General features: G+C 43.8%; 1 long non-coding RNA gene and 1 pseudogene across 2 annotated transcripts in view; both read right to left on the bottom strand.

Moving 5' to 3' along the window:
• Window positions 1–2,784: 2,784 nt before the first annotated feature.
• On the bottom strand, window positions 2,785–19,958 carry LOC116096741 (annotated as a pseudogene).
• A 5,263-nt stretch (window positions 19,959–25,221) lies between these two features.
• LOC116102412 overlaps window positions 25,222–25,740 on the bottom strand; it is a 3,557-nt gene continuing 3,038 nt past the window's right edge. For both annotated transcript variants that reach the window (XR_004123165.1, XR_004123166.1), the window contains one exon: window positions 25,222–25,619. This is a non-coding gene — a long non-coding RNA (uncharacterized LOC116102412). The remainder of the gene's footprint in view (window positions 25,620–25,740) is intronic.

The following is a 25,740-nucleotide window of genomic DNA, read 5'->3' as shown; positions in this document are numbered from 1 at the left end:
TCATCCTCTTACCCCCCCAACCCCCCAATTCTGGGTGAATCAGTGCAGGGGTGTGAGGATAACTCCTTTTTCATCCTTCTTTAAAAACCCCTCTAGAAGCGTTTCAAATTTCAACAGTAAAGGCTGTGTTTTGTTACTATCCAAGTTCCATCTGTACGAGAGTCGCTGAGTTATTCTCTCTTCCGGTTAAAGAATAAAATTAAATGACCAGTAAAAGTCCCACCCATTTCGATGAGTAGAGAACTACCCTGGCTTTCCATTTCCCACTCAAGACTGTAAGATTGACGTGGTAGAGTAAGATTGACGTGGTAGAGTAAAATTGATATGCACCATTGAAAAATTAAACCCAATCTTAAATAGGTTGATAGCTATTAAGAGAGAAACCACGTCACAAAATACTTGGGACCCTTCAGTCCATTTTACTGCAGCATCAGGATGATCTCTAAGACATCAATGTGACCTTAGCACTCCAATGTATTATGTTCCTTTATTCCAAGGCTAAGAGCATCCTCTGGACCCCATTGCCCAGCTTGCTCTGTGTCCTCCCATCTTGCCTGCCTTCCCAACCTTATCACATGCCAGCTTCCCCTACACTCACAGTCCCAAGGGAACTACCCTGTGACTGCATACGCTGTTTCTGTTCCTTGGCGTGTAGCTCCTCACCCGTGTGGTGTGCTCATTTCTCTTACCCTTTGTTCTCAGCCCACCCTTCTAAGAATGGCCTTCTTGTACAGTAAAATGTGTTCTTTATTATCTCGTGTCCTTATTCTATCTTACCATGCATCTATCAATAATGTTTGTTATCAATTTGTTCATGCACTTCGGGTCTTTCTCTGTTGGCCAACAAAGCCTAGCTCTAGTATTTTTTCTTCTTTGTCTATATGTCTGTCTCTTCTTGTGTAATTTACCTACAATAAAGAAGGAAGATTTTTGCATGTTTAGAAGCCTTTGATCCCAAGAACTGAGTTTTTTCATTATTTTCATACAAGTTCCCTCAGCCCGGTCTCCAGCTAGTTATTCACTCAGGTCACCCTTGACTGACTTAGGACAATGTACATCACTTTGCTCTGGACTTGACTTCTCTCTGCTAACACATCACTCACGTTGATCTCCACACCTGAAATCCATTCCTTTTACTTCCAGTGTATGAATACATCAAAGCAATCTCTCCTCAATTCTATGTTCTTGAAACTTGGATTGTTCCTGGGTTTTTATCATCATGGGAAGGTTGTTATAAATGCTTGTATATAAGTACTTATGAACATAGGCATTCATTTGTCTTGAGCAAGGATCTAAAAGTGGAACTTCTGAGTTACAGGGTAGATGTATATCTAACAGTATTTTTAAAAACAATTAAAATATGTTCAGGTTTAATATAGTCATGAAACACTCTCCGTTTCTATTTAGAGGTTTGATCCATAGTTTTTGACTGTCTTTCTGAGGAGTGAGCTCCTGCTTTTACTGTCATGATTTCTAAGAGGCATCTGCTAACTTTTCCTCTCGAATTTCTAAGATTAAACTCAAGCATTTTCTTTTGCCGGATTCTGTTTTCTCTCCCTCCTCTCCCTTCTTTTCCTAATCCTTTTGCTATTTTGTAGGTAGAAAGCTTTTCATTTTTTGTGTGTGCATATACATGAACATGTGTGTTTAAGTGTGCATGTCTGTTTGCATTTCTGACTGTGTATGCCTGTGTGTGTATCTGAGTGTGTGTGTATGTGCTCTTGAGTGTGTACATGTGTGTCTGAGTATATGTGCATGTGTGTTTGAGTGTATGTATGTATCTGAGTATATGTGTATGTGTGTTTGAGTGTGTATATGTGTGTGTGTCTGAGTATATGTGTATGTTCATGAGTGTGCATGTGTGTGTGCATGTGTGTATGCATGTGTATGTGTGTGCATGTGTATCTGAGTGTATGTGCATGTGTGTCTGAATGTATGTGCATGCGTGTCTGAATGTATATGTATGTGTGTGCATGTGTGTCTGAGTGTGTGTGCACATGTGTATTTGAGTATGTGTGCACATATGTCTGAATGTGTGTGCATGTGTGTCTGAATGTATATGTATGTGTGTGCATGTGTGTCTGAGTGTGTGTGCACATGTGTGTTTGAATGCATGCACATATGTGGGGAGGCCAGAGAATGACTTCAGGTATCATTCTTCCAGAGCTGTCTGTCTTGGTGTTTGAAAGTAAGAGGATCTCCCACTGGCCACGAGCTCACCAAGCAGGTTAGGCTAGCTGTCTAGAGAGCCCAGAGATCTATTTCTCCCTGCCTCTCCAGTACTTGGATTACAAGTGCAGGCACCTGACTCTCTGCTGTACATTCTGGGGATCAAACTCAGGTATCTGCATGGCAAACACTTTACCAACTGAGCTATGTCCCCAGTCCCCGCTCCTCCCTCCCTCCCTGCCCCACTCTGTGTGTGTGTGTGCATGTACTTGTGAGTGTGGGTACCCAAGGAGGCCAGAAGAGGGTGTCAGATTCACAGAAGCTAGAGTTATAGGCAGTTGTAAGCCTTCTCATGAGTGCTGGAACCAAATTCAGGTCCTCTGCAAGAGCAGTAAACATCTCTCCAGCCCCACCAGAAAGCTTTTTCTACTCTCTTACCTTTGGTTCTGTAAGCTTAGCTTCATGTTGATTGTGGGTGTAGCGTTAGTTCCCAAAAGGTCAGAGTTCTTTGTGGGAACTTATCTAGCACTTAGGAAACTGCTAAGTAAAACATCCCACAGCTCTCCCAAAGGTCAAGGGCAGAGCTGAAGTTATAGCACTCAGCTCTCCTCATTCTCACTGGGAACTATGAAAACTCATTACTTCTGAATACCAACGAGTCAGGACCAAATCAAGCCTTGGTGGGTGGCGATAGTGGGTGCTTTCTGAGGGCGAGGACTCCAGCAACCTCATTCCTGGTTTGATGCTATCCATAGAAATCATCAGTTCTTCGGATCTTCGATTTTCTTTGAAATTCTTCCGGAAGTGTCTGGAGTTTCCATTAGGTGAGTGACCACAGATAATGGAGAGCTGGAAACGAGATTGGCTGTGGGAGGAAGAAGGTGGAGTGTGGTTAGTAATTACACTTATTTTTATACACCAGTTGTTGGTATCATCAGTGACTCCTTAAAAGGCAAAGTCCTTCTGTCTGTCAGAAATATTTGCATGACTGTTAATGAATGCTTGGGAGGACTGAATCATCGGCATGTCATGGGGGCTAGTTATTTCTATTAAGCTTGGTGGAATCTTGTGGTGGGCATGGCTTGTAATATCTGGGTGCAAAAGCTCTTCCTTGCTTGAGGTTGATTAGAACTAGAGTGTTTTTCATTCAGAAACTGGTAGCAGTTCTGTGGGAAGGGGAGAGCTTTGCATCTCTTTGCCTAAGATGGGGAAAGCCTGAACAATATGGAGACAGAAAGGCTTTGATACTGCCTAAAATGATTTTTTTTTTCAAAATTCTCACCTTTCCTATTTTTAAAAGTATTTAAAAGCTGTGATTTTTCAAGAGGTAAAAATATAACTGAAACTGTGGGGAAGGGAGAATTTTACAGTCAAACCGAGATGACGCTGTTACAATCTCCAGGACCACAGCTAGCACAGATTTTACTGGGAAGCTTTAGCCAAACAACCCAAGGAACACCAATACATACATACATACATACATACATACATACATACATACATAAGTTAGTTAAATAAAAGAAACAAGAGATGGCATCCTTCTTGTTATTTGGTAGAGAGGCCTATAAAAATGAAAGGATAAAAAGGATATAAACACATACACATTTACATATACATATAGAATAGATTTTGTGAGAGAAAGTAACTTTGTGAATTTCCTTTTAAGACAAGAATGAAGAAATGGACAATGTCTAAAAAGATGTTCTACGATCCTATGGTAGATATCTTACATTCTGATGATTTCAAATCCAAAAAGTTGATCTGGTGCCTGCGTGGGTTCATCCCTACCTTCTAGTCTCTTTGACTTAAGAAGGCATGCTCCAGGCTACAGAAGGAGAAACATGGACACCAACCCCTCCACAAAGCCTTCCACCTACAATCTGTCCTCTCCGCATGATATTCTAGGGCACAGAACTTGTGGGGATGGCCAACCAATGTTTGGTTTAACTTGAGGCCTATGCCCCAAGAGAGAACCCATACCCTATACTGCTCAGATGGTCAGGAACCAGAGCCTGGATAGCCCAGAGACCTCTGAGAGATTCAAACACACAACAGGAAAAAAAAAGTCAATGAAATGATTCCTAATGATACTCTGCTGTACTCATAGTTGGTTCCTTGTCTACTCATTAGTAGAGATCAGAGAGGCTTTCTCCAGCAGCACACAGAAGCCTGCACAGAGACCTACAACCATGCATTAGAAGGAGATGGTCTAACTCGGAGGTCTCTATCATGTGCCTCCCCTCATAGACTGGAAACCCCACTGAAGAGGGGGGACGAAAGACTGTATGAGTCAGAAGGGATGGAGGACAAAGGGGAACATGGCCCACTGAATCAACTAAGCAGGGCTCATATGGGCTCACAGAGACTGAAGCAAGCAAGCATGTGGCCTGCTTGGTGCTGCACAAGGTCCTCTGCCGATATATTATAGCTGTTAGCTTGGTGTTTTCGTGGGACTCCTGACAGTGGGAGCAGGGTGTGTCTCTGACTCTTTTGCCTGCTCTTGAGATACTTTTCCTCCTATTGGGTTGGCTCTCCAGCCTTGATATGAGGGTTTTTGCCTTGTCTTATTGTATCTTGTTTTGTCCTGTTTGGCTGTTGTCTCTTGCAAGCCTGTTCTTCTGAAATGGGAGAGTGGGGAGTGAGTCTGGGGTAGGGGGCAGGGAGAGGAGCTGGAGGAGTTGAAGAAGGGAAAATTGTAGTTGGGATATATGAGAGAAGAATCTATTTTCAATTAAAAAACAATAAAAGAAATTAAAAAATAAATCTAAGAGATAAAATGCTAAGTTTTTCTCACTGGAGAATTTTAATAGGTACTAAGTATTAGATTTTTGTTTAGAGATTATCTGATTTGATGCTTTATTACACTTTTGTGAACTTATTGCTAGAATTCTTTCTCATGTATAGCCCCCTTTGTTTTTTTTTTAGCTAATTATATAATCTACCATATTAAATTAATGCCAATCATTTTTATATTTAAAAATAACATTTCCACATTAAGATAAAGAAATACAACATATTAGAATTAGTGAAAATAAAAGTATATACATATATTTTTTTTTCCTTAAATTTAAGTTCTCGAATTGCTGGTATCTTATCAGTGAGCTCTCGGGATCTATGAGCAGCCATCAAGAAGCAATGCCTTAGATGGGTGGAAGTGTATAAGGCAATTCATCTTCATTTGTTTCTGTTAAAAGCTTGTAGGAGTCAATCCAGTATAGTAGCCCTGTTCACTGTAGTGTAGTGTACACTGTACAGAGTGGTATGTCATGGTCACGTGGTTCTCTGGGAGCGGGAGTTCATTACATTGATGCTCACCCTGCATTTTGAGAAGATATTTGATAATAATGCTATGACCAAAGCATAAAAGAACTGCTTCAAGGCTTGAATAATGCCTGCCAACAGTTGCTTTTGTATCACCTTTGAGTAGAAAAACATTCAGTTTAACCTGTTGTAGACCACGGCCATGTGTTGACCTGGGTCAATTGATTAAGTAAAGATTTTCTTATGAAGAGAGAGCGATTTTTCTTAGATAACAGGAAACAAGGTTGCTGTGACATGGGAATTCACGTTGGTTGTCAACTGCCATTTTATCTCTTTTCTTGCTTTTTAATTGCTTGGACAGCAAATGATCTTACCTGCTGAGCCATCCCTCTAGCTCCCTGAACAATTCCTAATAGCAATGGCACCCATTTTATTTCATTTTTTCTCATGCCCTCACCAAAACTATAGCTGTTGGTACTTGGATAAATGAGAGGAGGGAATGGATTTGTTCTTGGTGTCCATGATTTCTAGCTTTATTTCTCCAATAAAGCTTTCCCTGAGCTGCTGCCAAGGAACTCACTAGCTTGACTTTTCTCTCTTTTACATCTCCAATCTAACTCACGATGGAGATATCAATACTTTAGGCAATGCTAAAGGAAAAAAGGTCATGGATCTGTTTAATAGGGTTTTTGCATCATCTGTAAAAAGAACATCATCAAAGAGTTCCCTAAGAAAATAGAGACAAACTAAGAAAATCAAGACAAGCCAAGTCCTTTTCCTCTGCCCTCATTTACCTTTTTCATGATCATAGCTGAAAATGAAACAAGAGGAAAGAAACCGTGGGAGAGAAGAAGGCAGGAAGGGTGTTGAGGTGAGAGAAACACACTTGAGAGACAAGGAGTGGGAGGGAGGCAGGCGGGCAAGGAGCCTTCCTTTGTGGTGATGAGACGATGTTGCTCTTCATTCTTCTGGATTTTCTATTCATGTAGATTGTAGGGATCTGTGTGGATGCCTAGAACCACATATGTTAAAGCATGGACTGAGGACTACCTATGGTAATTGTTTTAAATAGAGATTTCCAGCCCCACCCTCTCTCTCGCACACAATATCTATTGGACTCCCTATGAGACTCAATACTGTGCATTTGAATTAACTTAGGAAGTTGGATTAACCACTGCCCCTAGTGAGAATAAAAACTTCAGCTAAGACAAAGTGTATCTAATGCCTTTCCCATGTGCAAGAAAGAAAACACTCTCCCCCCCCCCCCCCCCCCCCCCCCCCCCCCCCGACTCACACATATCCAACTGTATAGGAATTGGTAGTTTGAGAGCATGCTAATGTCAGAAAGTGTTTATGCTAGCCTAGTATCAGCTAACAGAAACGGTGAGCAGCCCAGTTAACTCATAGGGCTTTGTGTTCTTCTCAACTTCTACAAATGTAAGGGATAGGCATAGGGACACAGATCTGTAGTCCCAACACTTGGGAAACTGAGGCAGGGAGATCATGACTCAGAGGTCATCCTGGACTACATATAAAGTTCCAGGCAACTCTGAACTACATATTGAGTGAATGAATGAATGAATATAAAAGAAGCAAGCTCTCTTGCTGGCATCAAATCCTTGTGTTATTATTTTTGACAGTCATTGCCAAACAAAAGGCTTCAGATGTAGAAATCTATGTAATGAAATATATAAATATTATTCTCTAGGCAAAACCAGCCTGTAATGATGGGTCCCTCCAACAGCATACTGTATTTCAAAAGCATGGCCTCTGTTGAATTGCTTTTGTTTTGCTCTTAGCAGTGAGGCTACTCTGTGCCACTTGGCTGAAGCCAGCCTTGTCTCCTATAGAAATTACCCAGGGCACGTGTCCTTTTGTTTTTGGTCCCTGCATTTCTTTACATCTCAGAAATCACCACACAACATTGAAAGGATTTCTTCCTACCCAATTCTCTCTCTAGCCACATTCTCACCCCAGACCACAACCAATCTTCCTTAGATATAAGTTAAGCAAAGAGAGATGGGAATTGTGCTGTTCAAATTGACACAAGACAGGGTTATCCCCAAAGATGGATCTTTAATTGAGGATTGACTCCATCAGATGGGCCTGCATGCAAGTCTATGAGAGTATTTTCCTGATTACTGTTTGGTGTGGGAGGGCTCCTGGCTGGTCTAACCAAGCATGCTGAGCAAGCAAGCCATGGAAAGCAAGGCAGTAAGCAGCACTCCTCCACACTGTCTGCTTCCGCTCCTGCCTCCAGGTTCTTGCCTAGTGTTACCACCCGGTCTTCGCTCAGCAATGGACTGTGAAGTGGAAGCTGAAATAAATGCTTTCCTATTTTGAGTTATTTTTTTGGGTCATTTTATTGCATTGCAGTAAAATGAAACTAGGATAGGAATGGCACCAGTTAAATGTACAAAATTCAAAGAGAAGATGTAAATGATCAGTCTCCTTCTAATAAAAAAAAAACGGTATTTAAAAAGATAACCCCAGGTTTTGCTGTTCTTTTGAAGCCAAAAAAGTGACTGTTGTAGCGTTTCTCTTTGGTCTTCTTTCCACCTACAAAGTGAGCTTTTGAAATGACCCAGAGTTGGATTTCTCCGTCTGCAATGTATCATCTTCCATGGGTTCTCCACATGAAAGTGTGTTCACTGATGGAAGTTCAAAGATTGGCTAGACAGCATGAAACGCAGGCACTCACCACTTTCCTGGTTCTCCCGGGACTATTTGTGATTTAAAGAAAATATTCTGGTTAGAATCACCTGTTTCAGAATGACGATGTCTTTGTATTTATCACCCCAATGACCTTCTTCCATGCTTTCTCAGATCAGACTGTGTTGTCTCCCTGTCTGCTGCCTTTCTGTTCTGCTGTGGGCTTCACAGCACAGCATCACTTCTAAAAAAGGGTCTAGTTTTGCATCCATATATGATCCCAAGAACCAATCTAAGGCCCCTAGATGTAAATTGCAGACAGTGAGATTTACCTTAGTATAAGGGAGAGAGATGTTTTAATTAAAAAAATTATTTTTCGTATATGGGTGTTCCGCCTACATGCATGACTATGTATCATTTGTGTGCCTGGTATCTGCCAAAAGAGGCCACCAGATCACCTAGAACTGGAGTTACAGACAGCTGTGAGCTGCCGTGTGGGTATGGGCAGTCAAAACTGTGTCTCCTGGAGAAGCAGCAAGAGCCTTTAACTGCTGAGTGTCTTTCTAGCCCAAGAAATATTTTTGACCAATTCTTTGTGTACAGTACATTTTGCTTTGGAAGGAAGGCAGTGGGTTCCGTCGACAGCAGTGGAAATCTATGCTGCAGAAGCAATTCTATCAAGAGACATTTGATTAGTTTAGATTCCTATGCCAAACCTTGAGATTTTGCCTGAGGAAGTTTAATCTTGTATTTGTGGAAATGCTTAAAGGGAAGGAGCTGTGGTAGAGAAATGGTTGGTGTAAGTTTCGTTCCTTGGTTCCTTGATGCCCAAGCCACAGGTCTCAAATAGAGGAGGGTCTGGACAGACGAGAGACAAGGCCAGTAGAGAAGGTCCCCTGGCAGACACAGGCAAGGCTATTCTGACGTTTGTCACAAAAACTATTGTTCAGATGGTCTGACCTGACCACAGTCCAAATGACAAAGTTCTTAATGTCTGAGAATTTTATATAGGCATAAAATGAATTCTGGTCCACTCTACCGCTTCTCTTCCCCCCACCTTTTCCATCCCCCCTCATCTTCTTCCCCCTCCCAACTTCACAGACTCTATATTAGGAACAACAGTAACAATCTGGATCATTGCAGGGGCCACACCTTCCCCAAGCAGCCAGGAGCTCCTCATCTAGGGGTGGGAGTTCATGCAAAAGCCACTTTGCAAAGAGTGTGACTGATCTGAGGATTAAATTCCTGATAAGACCGTTAGCTGAAGTCCAGAGGTTTTCTCCCCCTCCTGACATGGGCTATGGTGGTGGCACTTGGAGCATTATCTCCCCTCTTCCTCCACTGGCGCCTTCATCTCATCCTCCCGCCTCCTCTCCATCTGAGATTTTCTGTCACGTGATGGAAGAAGGCAGCAGAGACTTACCGTGTTTTGCCGTTCTCCTGGGAGACCTGAAGAACAAACAGAAAATCAGTCTGATGAAAAAGCATAGTTGCAACTGGCTTGAAAAGCATGAAGAAAGCCGAGCAGTCCAGCCCACATCAAAAGCCCAGCTGTTGGGGTATACCTTTCAAATTCCACCAGCAGCAGAGGGCCACATATGGGGCCCACAGAGTGGAGGCAGTTTTGAAGAAAGACAAAAGGTCAGGGTGATTTTTTTAAAAAGGAGCTTGAATAACAAGCTTGGGGAGATGAACATACTGAACCCTTCAGACTCTGCCCTTCCAAGTGTCCAAGAAGTGATTTCTCCGCTAATTTTACTTCATGAGAAGACACTTTTGGTCTTTTTTTTTTTTTTTTTTTTTTTTGTGGTTTTAATTGGTGGATATTTTGACGGCTCTTCCCAATTCCATCTCTGCTCCATTCTTCCTCTTCTTCTCATCATCCCCCCTTCCTTCTCATTCAATCACATCCGTAGTCCCACTTGAGGGCACACTTGTTCTATTGATCTGGCTAAGTTAAACAGGGAGTGGTGACTTGGGGACGGTGGAGGGTGGGGGTTCTGTTTGGGCCTTTTCCATGTGGACTTTGAGTGGAGAGGGAGTGGCTCTGAATTGGTGCTGAGCAGGTGCTTGGATAATGCAGCAGTGCCTGGATGATCACCTCCGTACCCTCTTGGCAAGTGTTTGTAAACAGTGTCATTACAAGGCCTTTGCCACACTGTTTGCTTTGACTGCCTTTGCTGGGCAATGTCAGTGACTAGACAATATTTTTCTGTGACGTCATGAGTTCCAGGAATGGCTGCTGCCAAGCACAGCAGACAAACGCTGAAGTCACCTGACTGGATGCTGGGTTTTGAATTATCCTAAGAGTTCACATCTGAAAACCAACAGAGCGGTTTCATTCTCATGAGCCCCAACCATTAGAGTACCATTTGGCAGTTCTGTGGATCTGTGGAGAAGGATGCTTGAGGGAGTTTCCCTAGAAAGCAGGAGAAATCCCAGGGGAAAGAGGCTAAACATCAACTACCTAAGGCCAGAGGGAATAAGAAGCTTCCTTTTTTTGAAAGATATGAAACTAATCATTTTGCGGTTTATAGTTTAGGTTTGAACCTGGCCATGCTGGTACATGCCTGTACATCCCAGAACTTAGGGGGTGGCGGCAGGAGAGATCTTAGTGAAAAACAAACAAGTCAACAGCAGCAATGACAACAACAGGAAAAACACTTTGGGGTCAGGTTTTTCTGGGACAAACCTTATTTTTACAATTGGTCTGATATATATATTTTTTCATGCTGGTACTTATTACATATAGCAGTCAAAATACCTTTGGACCTCAGGAATGGAAACTTTAACTCCAGCTAGCTTAAAGAGAAGGTCGACTGAGTTCTGAACTACACTGAGGGAGCTTCAGGCCTTGTCTGATCCCGAATCTCCAAGGCCTCCAGTTTTTGGTTTGTTTGTTTTCCCTGGCGACACATCTTTGCTTGGGCTCTGTCATGGGGTTGCCTGGCCCCAGAGCAGTAGCAGTGATCCTGGACTGTATATTCTTACAGATAGGGGACTTTTCCTTCTGGTAGGAGAGAGAAGTGTCTTGTGATGACTAATATTGTCACTTCAGCAGGATCTAGAATGACCCAGGAGACAAACCTCTGGGCATGTCTATGAGGAAGTACCTAGTTTGGGTTAGTTGAGATGGTAAGATCTCTAAACGTTTGACTCCCCGTTCCAACCCCCTGGGACTGGGGTCTGGGACTAAATACAAAATGGAATGAGAACTAAGCATGAACATTCATTTTTGTCTGGTTCCTGTAAATAAGATATGGCCAACTGCCTCTTCCTGCCAGTGTCTGACTTCTCTTCCACAGACCCTCAAACTATGAGCTAAGCAAAAACCTTCCTTTCCTTAGGCTGTCCTTGTCAGGTGTTTCGACACAGCAAGGCATAAGACAATTAATACATGCGTTTCCTCTAAGAAGCCCTCAGCAAATTCATCTTTGTGTCTCGGGTCCCAATTTTGCTGTGAATCCAACTCCAAGGGCTCATCCAGCTCCTAAATCTGAGGGCAGAGGTGGTCACACAGACCACCTTTGTTTAGGAAAGGCACTTCCTCAAAAGCAAATGGAGTATTCCAGGAAAAAGGTCAGAAAAAAAAGATGTCATCAGCAAGCATCGCCCACGCCCGCGGGGTTATCATAAGGGGCTTAGCAGCGGAGCCTGGCTATACCAACAGTAGTATCTCTGTGTCCGCAAGACATAGGACTCAGCACCTACCTTCTCTTAACCTTTCACCTGGGATGCCTCTACCCCACCCACAGAACCAGAGCCTGGCCCCAGCCCTGTGCTGGATTGCTGGGGGATTAAATCTAGTCTTTTTCTTCCTGCTCACCAGAAAAGAACTTTGGATGAAATGGGAGCCAAGGTGTCCTTTTTGAGATAAAGTGGCTCTGTTTCTTTTTAGGCTCTCCAGGAAACATTGCATAAAAAGGGTCATTGAATAGCCGGAGGTTTTGAAGTCAGGCCGATTTGGATTCCAATTGTAGATTTATTTGCGAGGGAAGTTGAGCCGAGCCTGGGCACCTTTGCATTGCAAAGGAATAAGTGGTGCATAATATGTAATATGTAAATGTCCAGGGTGACTTAAATGAACACAGCAGAGCCCAGGTGAGGTACAAGCTGAAATGCATGTGGCAGAAAAAAACATAGAATAGGGACTTGTTGTGAGTGATTTAATCTCCCATGTTTGATGTCTTATAATTTGATGCCTTAGTTTTTCTTAGTTTAGTAAAGAGGATATGTGTGCATGCCTTATGATGAGGAATCCCAGGGAGCAGTGCTCCCCCTGTGCCCACCAAGCTGGTGGTGCTCAGCCTATAGATGGCTGTTAGGAAAAGGTAAATATGCAACCAACGTTGCTTATGTCCATCGCCCTATCTAACCATCTAGCCATCTATATCTATCTATCTACATATCTATCTATCTATCTACCTATCTACCTATCTATCTATCTATCTATCTATCTATCTATCTATCTATCTATCCATTCATCTATCCATCCATCCACACATCTATCTATCTGTCCATCCATCCATCCATCCATCCATCCATCCATCCATCCATCCATCCATCCATCTATCCATCTATCTATCTATCCATCCATCTATCCATCTATCCATCTATCTATCTATCTATCTATCTATCTATCTATCTATCTATCCATCCATCTACCTATCTGTTTATCCACACATCCATCCATCCATCCATCCATCCATCCATCCATCCATCCATCCATCCATCCATCTATCTATCCATCTATCCACCCACCTATCTATCTATCTATCTATCTATCTATCTATCTATCTATCTATCTATCTATCTATCTATCCATTCATCCATCCATCCATCCATCCATCCATCCACTCATGGATCCATTCACTCACCTATCAACTGTCTACTCACTTACCTATCTAACCATCCACCACCTCCATCCCTTTTCTTCAGTTTCCCTTTTCCCTCTCCAACATTGAATGCACCTCTGGCTCACTGATGCTACCTAGTGGCAGTTGTAGGCATTACTCAGGCTCAATCTTGGCAGTCAGTCTGTAAAGGATACTGTACAGGTTGAGATCCTGCATCAGGAATGGAGACTCGGAGTTGGAGGAATTCGAGAGGCACCTGTACTGATAGCTAGTGGTGGATTTTCCTGACACAGGAAGCTTGGTGAGAAAACCAGATTTGATTCCTGGGCTTGGAAATTTTGTAGCAGTGTAATCAGTCATACTGTAACACTCAGTTGTGGATCTGACAACCTGAAGGGAGAAGAAGTAGAGAGCAGGGATTGATGAGCAGGTAGATGTGACTGACAAGTAGCTGAGCTCCCCACGTTGCTGTAGTTGAATAATCCGCTCTACCTCCCTGGCAGCAGCTGTGTGAGTTCTTCGCTAGCTACTCCAATGCTCTGGATTTTCAGATGAAAGACACACACACACACACACACACACACACACACACACCTTCCTATTTAATTTAATTTAATTTTAATTTTAATTTTAATTTTTTTTGACATTGCAAAATCACTGTTTGCTCAAAAGAACTCTCAAATATCAAGGCACAAAGAAAGAAGTCTCCTTGGGAAAATGATGATGAACAGGGTTGGTGACCTGTATTGGGAGGGGTCTGGCTCTGGCGCCTGAGGTGTCCTATGAGTACTTCTCTAGGAACTTTAGTGAAAGTCTTTCACCTTATGGAGCACTATCTTCAGTTTCTCCACAGGAGGGAGGATTGTCATTCTGAAGTGGTAAAGCCACTGCCAGGTACAACACAGATGCCAGTCTCCTCCAGGAGTTTCATGCCGTAGAACATGTCTGGAGCCGTTTTATGGGACTGAGCTCCAAAGCCTGGGCAGGGATGGGAATCCGAGAGAAGGCATACATGGCTCCTTACCAAGGGTTGCACTGAATCCCTGGGACTTGGTTAAACAGATCTTCTGTCAGCTTTGCTTTTCTGGCCAGATTACCAAGGACGAATTCTTTTTCCCTGCTGAATTGCTCAAAGGACTCCTCTCCTGGTACGGGTGGATTCACAACAATGTCCATAGCGGTCTGTCCAGACACTGGCGGAAAGAGGCGAACTGAGAGTAGCTTTACCAGCTGGCCTTTGATCTCAGGATGCAAATTGATCACCTCCATGTAGCCCCCTCTGTAGCCACACTCGCCCCTGTAGCCCTTGGAGGTGGAGTGGAAGGGGGCGAGCTCCACATTGCTGGAGTACTCATGCCCCAACTGGTAAAGCACTGTCTTAAAGAGTGGAATCTGCAGTCCGGAGAGCACACGTAGTCCTGGTATACCTCATCAGCTGGGAGAAAAAGCGTCTCTTTCCAGGCAAAGTGAATCACATCTTCTATGCACTTTGTGCTTTGTACCTGGCCTGTGGGGTTTCCGGGGTTGATAATACAGAGAACTTTAGGGTCACAGTGGTCTTTGGCTTGCCGCAATGCCCACCGGAGCTCGTTCACATTCAAAGCCCAGCAGTTCTCCTCATCTAGGTAATAGTTCACCTGGACCGCGTCGAGCTCAGAGATAAACACAGAGTACAACGGGTACTGTGGTATGGGGATCATCACACCTGTCTGTGACTTGCCACCAGGATCGTAGAAATACCGTCGCTAGCTCCAGTAGTCAGGTAAATGTTGTCTAGGTCTGCAGGCACACCATCTCTCCTGGTGATAAAGGCTGCCACATTCTCGCGGATACAGTTAATGCCCTGCCCGGGCTAGCACTGTAAGATCCCAAGCTGTTTCCACCACAAACCTGCAGGGTCTAACAGGTTCTTTTCTTAGCATCTTCTGGGAAGCTGGGGCTGCTTATCGGGTTTGGGTAGGTGTAGAATGCCATCACTTGACAGAAGAAGGTGATTGGCTGCTGGCCACAACATGGGCATCCCCAAAGTTCACTCGGAGTACCTCAGTGAATAGTTTTTTGATACCTCGCTGCAGCTCCATCTTGATCTCACGGGCCTTGAGCAAGATGGGTCCGTGCACAGCGTCCTCCACCGCCTTCACCTGTGGGTTCATGGACTGTGTGCTCAGGTCACACTTCGAGCGCCACAGAGGCTTCGGCTGCAGCACTGCTGTGACTATGGGCCCAGGAGCCTGAGGTGCGGGGGCAGGAGCCCCACTGCATCAGCAACGCTGCCCGCTGGACCCCAAACCTGCAGAGGTTAGTCAGTCTGTAGTCCAACTCCCCAACAATGGTCAGCGGCAGCTATGAATGGAAGTCCAAGGATCTAGCAGCTGCTCAGTCCCACGAGGCAAGTAGGCAAAGAAGAGAGGGCGAATCTTCCTTCCTACAATGTCCTTATGTAGGTCTCCAGCAGAAAGTGTGGCCCAGATGAAAGGTGTGTGCTTCCCAGATGACCTTGAACTCAGAGATCTTTCTCTCTTAATCTTCTGGGATTCATAGCTACTATGCCTCAAGATCTCCAGGTCAGAAACTTGTATCTCCCAACCTCTAGATTAGGATCATAGGTGAGCCTTCCAATTCTGGATTGTAGTTCATTCCAGATATAGTCATGGTGACAACCAGGAATAGCCACTACATGGAGCAAGTTTGGGACAAGGCTAGGTTGAGTGTGCAATTGGGGCCTTGAGAGATGGCTCAGCGGTTAAGTGCTCTTCCAGAAGTCATGTTTTCAATTCCCAGCAACCACATGGTGGCTCATAGCCATCTGTAACGGGATCTGATGCCATCTTCTGGTGTGTCTGAAGACAGCTACAGTGTACTCATATAAAATAAATAAATAAATCTTGAAAAAAAAAAGAGATTTCCTTGAAAAAAGAAAGAGAGAGAGAAAGAGAAATGTAAGGTAAACAGGCTGAGCCACAAACTTCTACAGGGAGGACGAGAAGGAGTTGCTTTCCTTCTCTCTGCCTCAGACTCCCGATCTGCAAAAGAAATCATGTTAAATGACCTCTCTTTTCCCTTACTGTCTTGAACAGTTTGTAATTCTGGGAGTTTTGAGGCAAAATAGCCCAGGGTTTGCACAGTCACACAAACACATTTGTCATGTGAAACTTGGGAAAAGTAGACACTGATCAGTGTAGGGGAGGCAGAAGCAGGAAATTGAGGGGTAGGGGGCGGGCTGAGAGCAACCGCACACAACCACGTCTGAGATACCTAACTTAGAGCATGTCACTGTCCTCCCCGTGTGTGAAATGGAGGAGCAGGACCTACCATGAGCAACTGAGGAGAAAGTTCTGGTGGACTTGGCAGAACGCGGATCCTGAAGTTGCACTACACTCTTGTTGATCTCCCCTCAAGGGACTAACATACACTTTGATCAAACACATTGGCTACTCACGAAAGAGGGATGTGTCAGGGAGAACAGAAGCCAAAGGAGTCTCTGAGTGTTCCTACCTTAGTAAACTAGCCTGACTCGTCAAGTCCCTGCAAAGAACTTTGTTTTTGTTTTTGTTTTTTGGTTTTTGTTTTTTCTGAGACAGGGTTTCTCTGTGTAGCCCTGACTGTCCTGGAAGTCACTTTGTAGACCAGGCTGGCCTTGAACTCAGAAATCTGCCTGCCTCTGCCTCCCAAGTGCTGGGATTAAAGGCATGTGCCACCACCGCCCGGCCCCTGCAGAGAACTTATTTGTGTAATGGTAGGAGGCTGCTGCTTCTCCATCGTTTTCTCCAACAAGGAAAGAGATAGTTTATTAAGGGAGAGAAGCAGAGAATTGAGAGGTGAGCCAGGCCAGGCAGTGGTGGAGCCCACCTTTAATCCCAGTACTTGGGAGGCAGAGGCAGGTAGATTTCTGAGTTCAAGGCCAGCCTGGTCTATAGAGTGAGTTCCAGGAGAGCCAGGGCTATACAGAGGAACCCTGTCTCAAAAAACAAAACAAACCAACAAACAAACAAAGAGAGGTGAGCCAGGCCTCTGTGGGCTCCCAGAAAGCAAGCAAGAAGAAAGGCTGTCTGGGCTTTTGATTTTAATCTTATGTTATGCACACAAGTGTTTTGTCTGCATGTATGTTTGTGCTCCACGTGTATACAGTGCCACAGAGGCCAGAAGAGAGTGTCAGATCTCCTGAAATTGTAGTTATAGACAATTGTGAGTGACCATGTCATCTGCTGGGAACCAAACCTGGTTCTTCTAGAAGAGCAATCAGTGCTCTTAACCACCAGATATCTCTATTCTCATGTTTGGGCTTTTAATTGACCAACACTTCTTTTAACAAGGTCCCCTTCTCAGCTTTTGTCTCCTTGCCCAGCATTTAGTCTTCAGATTGAAGATTCTCCCAGTGATGTAGGACCTCTGAGTACTTCAGTGGTTTTCAATGTCCCATTTTCACTCACTCTGCCCCGTTTGAAGAGCCACGCAAACACACGCCTCACCTCCATGGCCAAACCCCACTCCACTTCGACCTACACATGAGCTAAATTCATTCCCTGTCTGTGATGGTTTGTATATGCTTGTCCCAGAGAGTGGCACTATTTGAAGGTGTGGCCTTGTTGTGTTAGTGTGAGCAGGGCTTTAGACCCTCATCCTAGCTGCCTGCAAGTCTGTATCCGCTAGCAGCCTTCAGATGAAGATGTAGGATTCTCAGCTCCTCCTGCACTACCAAGCCTTACCTGGATGCTGCCACGCTCCCACCTTGATGATAATGGACTAAACTTTTGATCCCTTAAACCAGCCCCAACTAAATGTTTGGCCTTATAAAAGTTGCCTTGGTCATGGTGTCTGTTCACAGCAATAAAATGCTAAGACACTGTCCTTTGAGTCACTGTGCTGTCTGTCTGTCATTCCAACTATCTCTACCCTGGTCAGTAGGAATAAGAGGTGTGAGAGGAGGTCTTTCAGGAGTACACACAAGGCCAAACTGAGAAAAAACACCCAGCATACTGCCCAGTTACAGGGCTCCCACATCACTGTTGCAAAACAAAAGTAGCTCACATCCCTACTATATCCAGTGCCACCGTGTCTATGAGATTGCATAAGAAAGTTCCCAGGCTTGGGGGTGTGACGCAGTGGTAGGTGGTCTGTCTACCATTCTTGAGGTGTGGAGGAGAGGGCACTGACCAAAACAAAACAAAACCAAAAAACTAAAACCAAAAACCAAAACCAAACCAAACCAAACCAAACCAAACCAAAACAAAACAAAACCCAAACAACCAAAACACCTCTTGTAAACCACCCTTAGCTGTGTACAAAGCACAAAAAGGCAAGCGATATTATTTCTACTCTGCAGAGCCTCAGGTTAAGCAACTTCTTCAGCCAGCCAGGGGCATGGAGTTGGAACTTCCTAAGTCAGTCCAGCCTCCCACCGTTGTCTGTGCCCCGCCCCCTAGCCCACTGATTCGCTGGGACTCTAGGATCAATCTTGTGTAACTCTGAACTTGGACTGTTGATCGTAATGCACTAAGCTTTGGAAACTTTCTTCATGGTGCACGTAACAGGGTGTGGCAATTCCATGAACTTTGCTTTTATTTTGCTCTCCATACCCACTGAGAGCCAGAAGTTATAAGATCCTAAATACGAAGGTAAAACTTGACTGAGTAGCTCATGAATGCCCTTCCTGTCGGCAAGAACATACAACAAATGCGGTCCACCCACACAGCTGGTCATGTATTCACAAGGCTTTCTCTTCATTCCTTAATTCAACCAGGTCTTATTGGATATGTATCAGGTAGTAGGCACGGTGCTGAGTTCCAAGACATCAGTAAGTGGAACAGACTGTCCCGCATAGAACAGTTTCGTAACAAAAGCAGATGCCATTGGGCCCATCCCATACCCGAACGTGACGACAAACCGTAATGAGTGCTGGGGAGAAAGGGGTGGCATTTTGTGAGAGCAAAGAAGCTGAGTGAGAGTTAACCAGATTAAGGGGCTAGTGAGCATCTGAGAAGGATAAGGGACAGGCGGCGCTGGTACTGTGGTCTTGGTGGGGGTAGAGGGAGCTTGTTGAAGCAGGAAGTAACTTTTTAAACCTCTCATTCCCTCCCCCACCTCCAAGAAATAAAGTAAGCGAAACAACAAAAAAGTTTAGGCTCAAGTGACCTCAGGTGGGAGGGGGGATCTGTAAGGAGGGTGTGTGACTGGAAAAGTGCTTGGGGTCCCTCAAGAGCCTGTCTCCAAAAGAGGGGCTCAGCAAGCTAGTAAATTTGAGACCAGCTGGGCTACTTGAAATCCTGCCTCAAAAACAAAGCCAGTAAGAGGGCAAGGGGTAGCTCCGGGACAAAGATGGCTGCCATCCAGAGGGAAGGAGAGAATTACCTCCATAAAGATTTCCTCTGACCTCCACACATGCGCTGAGGTACCCGGGGCCTCCACATACATCATGAGCACACATACACATAGCAGTAGTTTAAAAATAGGTAAGTCTCTGCTTCCTCACATAAAGCAACACAGAAAATCCAAATCTGATAAGGGATGAATACCCAGATATCCAAGAAACTAAGTGTAGTGGCTATTCCCGGTTGCCAACTTGACTGTATCTGGAATGGACTACAATCCAGAATTGGAAGGCTCACCTGTGGTCCTAATCTGGAGGCTGAGAGATACAAGTTTCTGACCTGGATCTTGGCATGGAGATCTTGAGGCCCAATGGTTATGAATTCCAGGAGATTAAAGACTCCTTTCTATTTTAATATGCCTTAAACAGCACAATACTTGGGCCACTCCCAAACTTCCACGTTGCTAGAGCCTCCCCTCTAATACTCCTGAGGTGTTACTTACTAAAACCTACATTCCATCTTTGTTGCCCTAGACACAGTTGGGGTGTGTGTGTGTGTGCTCTTCCCCAGTTCTTACATGGCTGGTGTTCTGTCTTCGGTCGCTCTCAACCCTGCAGCTTATTCCTTCCCCACCAATGGTGATTCTCCTCTCTCTATTGCGTTCCTTATCCAGGAACGTAAAAGTCCCACCTCTGTCTGCCTGCCCAGCCATCGGCCTATGGCAACTTTATCAATCAAAGCCAACTGGGGGCAGGGACCCTCAGCATCTTACATGCAGATATGTGGTTCCCGTGTAATTTTGGGATCCCAGTTAACACAAGTAGCATTAGAACCAATTCATACCATCCTCAGTCCTGGAGTAGGCACTACTATAAGGATGCTCAAAAGGAAACCGTGCGTTTAGGAAGTTGGTCATGTTGTGTTGACGGAAGCCATGACTAATGTAGTAAAACTCCACTGATTTCGAAATAATACTTAACCCATGCCATCTCTGTCAGTCAAGGAATGGACAAACCTGAGCACTGCTGCCATGAATGTCAGGAGTAAGGCAGCTCTGACCTTGGAGGCAACACTTCTTTGCTTTCTAAGTGGTAATTCCAAGAAAGATGAGTGTTCCACAGGCCCTTCAGCCTGGAGTTAATTCCTGTTTTGATGTCATTCACCTGGTAGAGGTCTGAAGCCAACTGATAATTAAAGTATTGAAACTAGAGATTTGGAGCAGTTTTTGTTGTTGTTGTTGTTGTTGTTTGTTTTGGTGGTTTTTTTGTTTTGTTTTTTGTTTTTTTTTGTTTTTTGTTTTTGTTTTTGTTTTTGTTTTTTGTTTTTTTTTGCTTTGTTTTTTCGAGACAGGGTTTCTGTGTAGCCCTGGCTGTCCTGGAACTCACTCTGTAGACCAGGCTGGCCTCAAACTCAGAAATCCACCTGCCTCTGCCTCCCAAGTGCTGGGATTAAAGGCGTGCACCACCACCGCCCGGCTGATTTGGAGCAGTTTTAATCTGTTTTTCATATTTGATAACAGTGAGGTTTGCATACTGGTATGGTTTCATGTCAGAGAGACAGACCTTCAGAAGGCTCTGCTGGTCACAAAGCAGGAATATACCAGTGTGAAAGGAAACTACAAAAGCCTCCAGTTGAACAACATCACACTGGGCTTTCTAGTTCCAAGTCGTTCCATACACTTGTCCCTGGAGAAAGTATATCCAGTCATGGCCTTTAGAGGGAAGACACAGGACTCTGTACCCTATGTTTCTGCAGGGAAGACACTAGGATTATGTACCCTATGTTTTTGTACACTCTTCCTGTCATCGTGGGACTTAAGGCTGTACTGCTCACAGCTTGGTGGAGAACCCAGGAGGCAGAAACTAGAAGGAGGAGAGATCTGTTCACAGGTGGCCTTGAGAAACAGAGGAGACATTTGTGTCTCAGTTCTCCATCTTGGGGAACTCAGGAACACAAAGTGGATGTATGAGATAGATACGGGGGAAACCACAGGCAAAGTACAGAGAAACAAACCACAGGCAGAAGATTCCCAAGCCGGGTGTGCTGCATCTTCGCAATGTGTGGTCTCCTCTGTTCCCTTCTCCTTTTTTTTTGTAATCAGGACTGGGACTTCCAAGTCTGTGGCCTGCATCTGCATTTTCTTCCCAGATTTGTACAAAAGGGATTTCATATTTACTGGGAGTGAGACAAGCATTGCAAAACCTTTCTGTGGAGTTTAGAATGACACATTAAAGACAAGAGTTGTTTAAAGGGTTATGAAGTGTAGAGACAAAAAGGCCCCAAATCAAAGAAAGAATTCCCAATCTTTAAGAATTAGCCCCTGGCTGGGCGGTGGTGGTACACACCTTTAATCCCAGCATTTGGGAGGCAGAGGCAGGTGGATTTCTGAGTTCGAGGCCAGCCTGGTCTACATACAGAGTGAGTTCCAGGACAGCCAGGGCTACACAGAGAAACCCTGTCTCAAACAAACGAACAAACAAACAAAAAAATTAGCTCCTGACTTAGACACTGACCTGAATGACTTGTGATGCCACATACAGACATATAGAGCTTCATTACTAATGACCCACGGCCTTCCTTTAATGGCCTGACTGAAGAAAGGTTACTCTGTAACGAGTTACCCAGGTGCCTGCTTATTTATTGCAGAAATGGCCCAGGAGGTAAGACTAAGTGACAGCTCTTAACCATTACAGAAGGACTGATTCCATCTCAGAGGGAGGGTTCTTTCTCTCTGTGTATGTCTCTGTCTCTCTCTGTCTCTATTTCTGCCTTCTTTTCTCTGTTTCTATCTCTACCTGTCCATTTGTTTGTCTCTCTCTCCCTCTCTGTCTCTGTCCCTCTCTCTAATCTCTGTCTCTCCTTATGTTTTCTTTTAATAAATCTTTTTTACATCCATTCTGGTCTGGCAAAGGCTTATATCTTTGCACCTTTAGTTTGTCACCTTCACTTCCGGGTCAAGAGAAAGGCCAGCAAGAGTAACCTTTCCACCGCCCAGCTATGGCCAGTCATCCGTTAGCTGAGATGCAAATTCTTAGGTAGCCAGACACCACATCCTTAGTGGGAACACTGTCCTTTTGGTCCTGGGGTACTTAGCGATTCAACTATGTGTATTGGTGTGGTGGTTTGAATATGCTTGGCCCATGGGAAGTGAAACTATTAGGAGGTGTGTGGCCTTGTTGGAATAAGTGTGGCCTTTTTGGAAGAAGTGTGTCACTGTGTAGGCTGGCTTTGAGGGCTCCTCTGCCACATGTCTGCTGGAATCAAATGAACAAGACAATATGTGTGTATGTCTCCCAACTGACTGTCAAGTACAGATCAGGCATCTTCCTCCTCCCCATGATATACTAGGTGTGTGAGGAAAAAGCAAGCTAAAATGGAAGGATAGCATAATATCTTGTTTTTGATTGACCTGTTCAAGTTCTGAGAGGTTTTTTTTTTTTGTCTGATTTATAATTATGAGTAAGAGTAAAATGATATAAACATTATTGCTGACTGGACTTAAAACTAAATATCAAGATTCAACATCTTGATATTTAGAAGTAAATATCATCATTTAGAAGTAAATGCCTTGATTGACTTTCTTGAAACCACCCTGGGCTTTCGGTTTGAGCCAATAATACTTGAAACTGCTTCTCAGTTGACTTGAGTTCTGAAGTTCTGGTTCCTCCAATGTCAAGATAGACATTTTCCTTCCTGGGGCTTCAGGTTTCAGACCTGTATGTTTCTGCACTTGAACTTGACGGTCATTCTAGTCTGATGTGTTGATTCCCTGAGTTCTCTGTCATTTGCAGCTCATCTACATAGTGACATCTATTTCTGGAAATTCTTCCTCAGGCCTACTGAACTATAATATCAAAACTGAGTAAATATGCTCTTTTTATCTTTATGTATATGTGGTGTGGTGGTTTGAATATGCTTGGCCCAGGGAATGGCACTATTAAAAGGTGTGGCCTTATTGGAGTAGGTGTGGCTGTGTTGGAGGAAATGTGCCACTGTGGGGGTGGGCTTTGAGACCCTCCTTCTAGCTGCTTGCAAGAGTCTTTTCCTGGCAGCCTTTGGATCAAGATATAGAACTCTCAGCTCCTCCTGCACCATGCCTGCCTGGATGCTGCCATGCTCCCACTTTGATGATAATGGGTTGAACCTCTGAACCTGTAAGCCAGTCCCAATTAAATGTTGTCCTTTGTAAGAGTTACCTTGGTCATGGTGTCTGTTCACAGCAGTAAGCCCTAACTAAGACATGTGCTATGTATGTGTGTTTTCTTTGAAGACCTAAAGTTGATGTCTGTGTCTTCTCTACTCTGTCTCTTCTTTATTTACTGAGGAGGAGTCTCTTGCTGAACCTAGAGGTGGCCAAATCTTGCAGATGTCACTGGCCCCCATCCATAAGGAAACCCCATCTCTATCTCCCAAGTGTTGGGATTATAGATGACCTCCAAACCTACTTAGCTTTCACATGATTTCTCAATATCTCAACTCTGGAACTCAGACCTGTGTAGCAAGTGCTTTACACTTGGAGGCACCTCTTGCTCTTGAATAAATACATCAATGATAAATGATTTATAATTGACAGTATATCTAACAAACTTATTTTTTCATACTGGATCCTGATGGAAGCTTGTTATGATTATGTAAAAGCTACACATGCATTGTGATTTATTCTATTTCAAGATCCTACAAATATGTAGTAGTTTTGGGATCACATGATGCTTTGTCAGAAGGACCTGTTGATATCCTCTGCAAATTTTGTTCAGATAAAAGAAGGGATTCCTCAAATAATCTTTGGAAAAATTCTCCAGCAGTAACTAAGCATGTGGGAGCATCTTCCTGGTTTCCTTGGCATGTAATTACACAGGTTCTGCTCTGTACAGTGGATACATAGCTCTGTTGACAACACTGCTGCATTTACTTTATTTAAAGTGGTGGTGTGTCTCCTTTATCGTTGTTATCAGTAAAGATGAAATAAACCATCCATGAGTTTGATATATCTTCTCACATGGGGCCATTATAACAAATAGATCACAAGGTAATTTCAGAGCTGAGATGAATTCTAGAGTCCATGTATTCAAACAAGATTATTTTATTTAATAATGCCCAAGTCCCTCCAAATAGTTTCTAATAGTTGGAAACCTCAGTAAATGTAATTATGCTCATTTACACTTTCTCCACTTGTGTTTATCTTTGCATAAATTAAAATCTCCTCCGTGTATATGCTGTTCCGAATGTTGGCAAAGGCATAGTTATAGAATTACCACCACAATCAAGTTACACAATTGTCATATTAATACCCCAAATCCTTGTTTTGTTCATTTGTGGTCAATTTCTTCCATCCTGCCCAGCACCGCCATGATGCTCTTATAAGTCTGATACTAGAACACACTAAGCTTTGCTAGTTTGAGTTGAGTGAATGAACAATTGAATAAAAATAATAATAAGTGAAAATTTAAAATATAGGAAGGAATTAAAAAATAGGCAAGAATGAGTAGGTTTTAGAATGAGCTCTAGGCATAATTCTAATTTCGGTCGGTAGATGGCAGTAGAAGCCAATTCCCATTTAGAAACCCTTCGAAAATAAAGGCTGCGTTTTTGGATAACCTATTATAAGCAAAACACTTATAAAGAGTCTTTTGAGGTAGGAGGAGGAGGATGATAGAATCTAAAGATATATAAGAGGAGGCCTTTGAGTTTCAACAGTTCCCGAGTCAACAAGAATAGAAAGGCTACCCAGACTATAAATCTGGGTAGTGTAGTAGTGTCGCAGTGTAGCAGTGTTGTAGTCTATCCACTAAGGGCAAAGTCTCAAAGTATTTGGACTTCAGAAAAAAGGACTAAGTGAGTGCCATAGGTGAGCATCTTTCCAGGCATTGCCTTTTTGGAGGGCCTGGCTGAGCTCAGTGTGTTATCAGATGGGACATAGGCCCAACATGACCTTTTTCTTCCCATTTTTCAAGAGAAGCCACAAATATAGACTGTAGTAAAGTTTACAAAATTGTTTTTTAATAAGTCAGCCTATTTTGAAGAACATTCCAACCAAAAGCAAAAATCAGAAAGTTAGATTAACATAGCGGCTCAAACAAGCTCTTCCCAGCCCCAGGTCTGTACGTCTCAGTGAACTTCCTGTACAGTTTGAACAGCAAGTTGGAGGCCCTAAGCTTTGTGTCACACTTCACACTTACTCCAGCTTTGTAAACATAGGCATTTTCATGGTTTAAAAAGTGGTGGATGAAGTTTGGAGAGATGGCTCCATGCTTCAGAGTGCTGGTGGCTCTTGCAAGTGTCCTGGTTTGGTCCCCAGCTCTGTGACAAAGGTTCACGAATGCTTGGAACTCCAGTGCCAAGGGATCTGATATCTTCCTGGTTTGGTCCCCAGCCCCTGTGACAAGGGGTTCACAAATGCTTAGAACTCCAGTGCCAAGGGATCTGATGCCTTCTTTCTGGACTCAGGCTCTCTCTCTCTCTCTCTCTCTCTCTCTCTCTCTTTCTCTCTCTCTCTC

Source organism: Mastomys coucha, unplaced genomic scaffold, assembly GCF_008632895.1.
Source record: "Mastomys coucha isolate ucsf_1 unplaced genomic scaffold, UCSF_Mcou_1 pScaffold1, whole genome shotgun sequence".
NCBI classification, from domain to species: domain Eukaryota; kingdom Metazoa; phylum Chordata; class Mammalia; order Rodentia; family Muridae; genus Mastomys; species Mastomys coucha.
The sequence above is the reverse complement of the archived record's forward strand: the minus strand, read 5'-3'. Positions and strand labels throughout refer to the sequence as shown.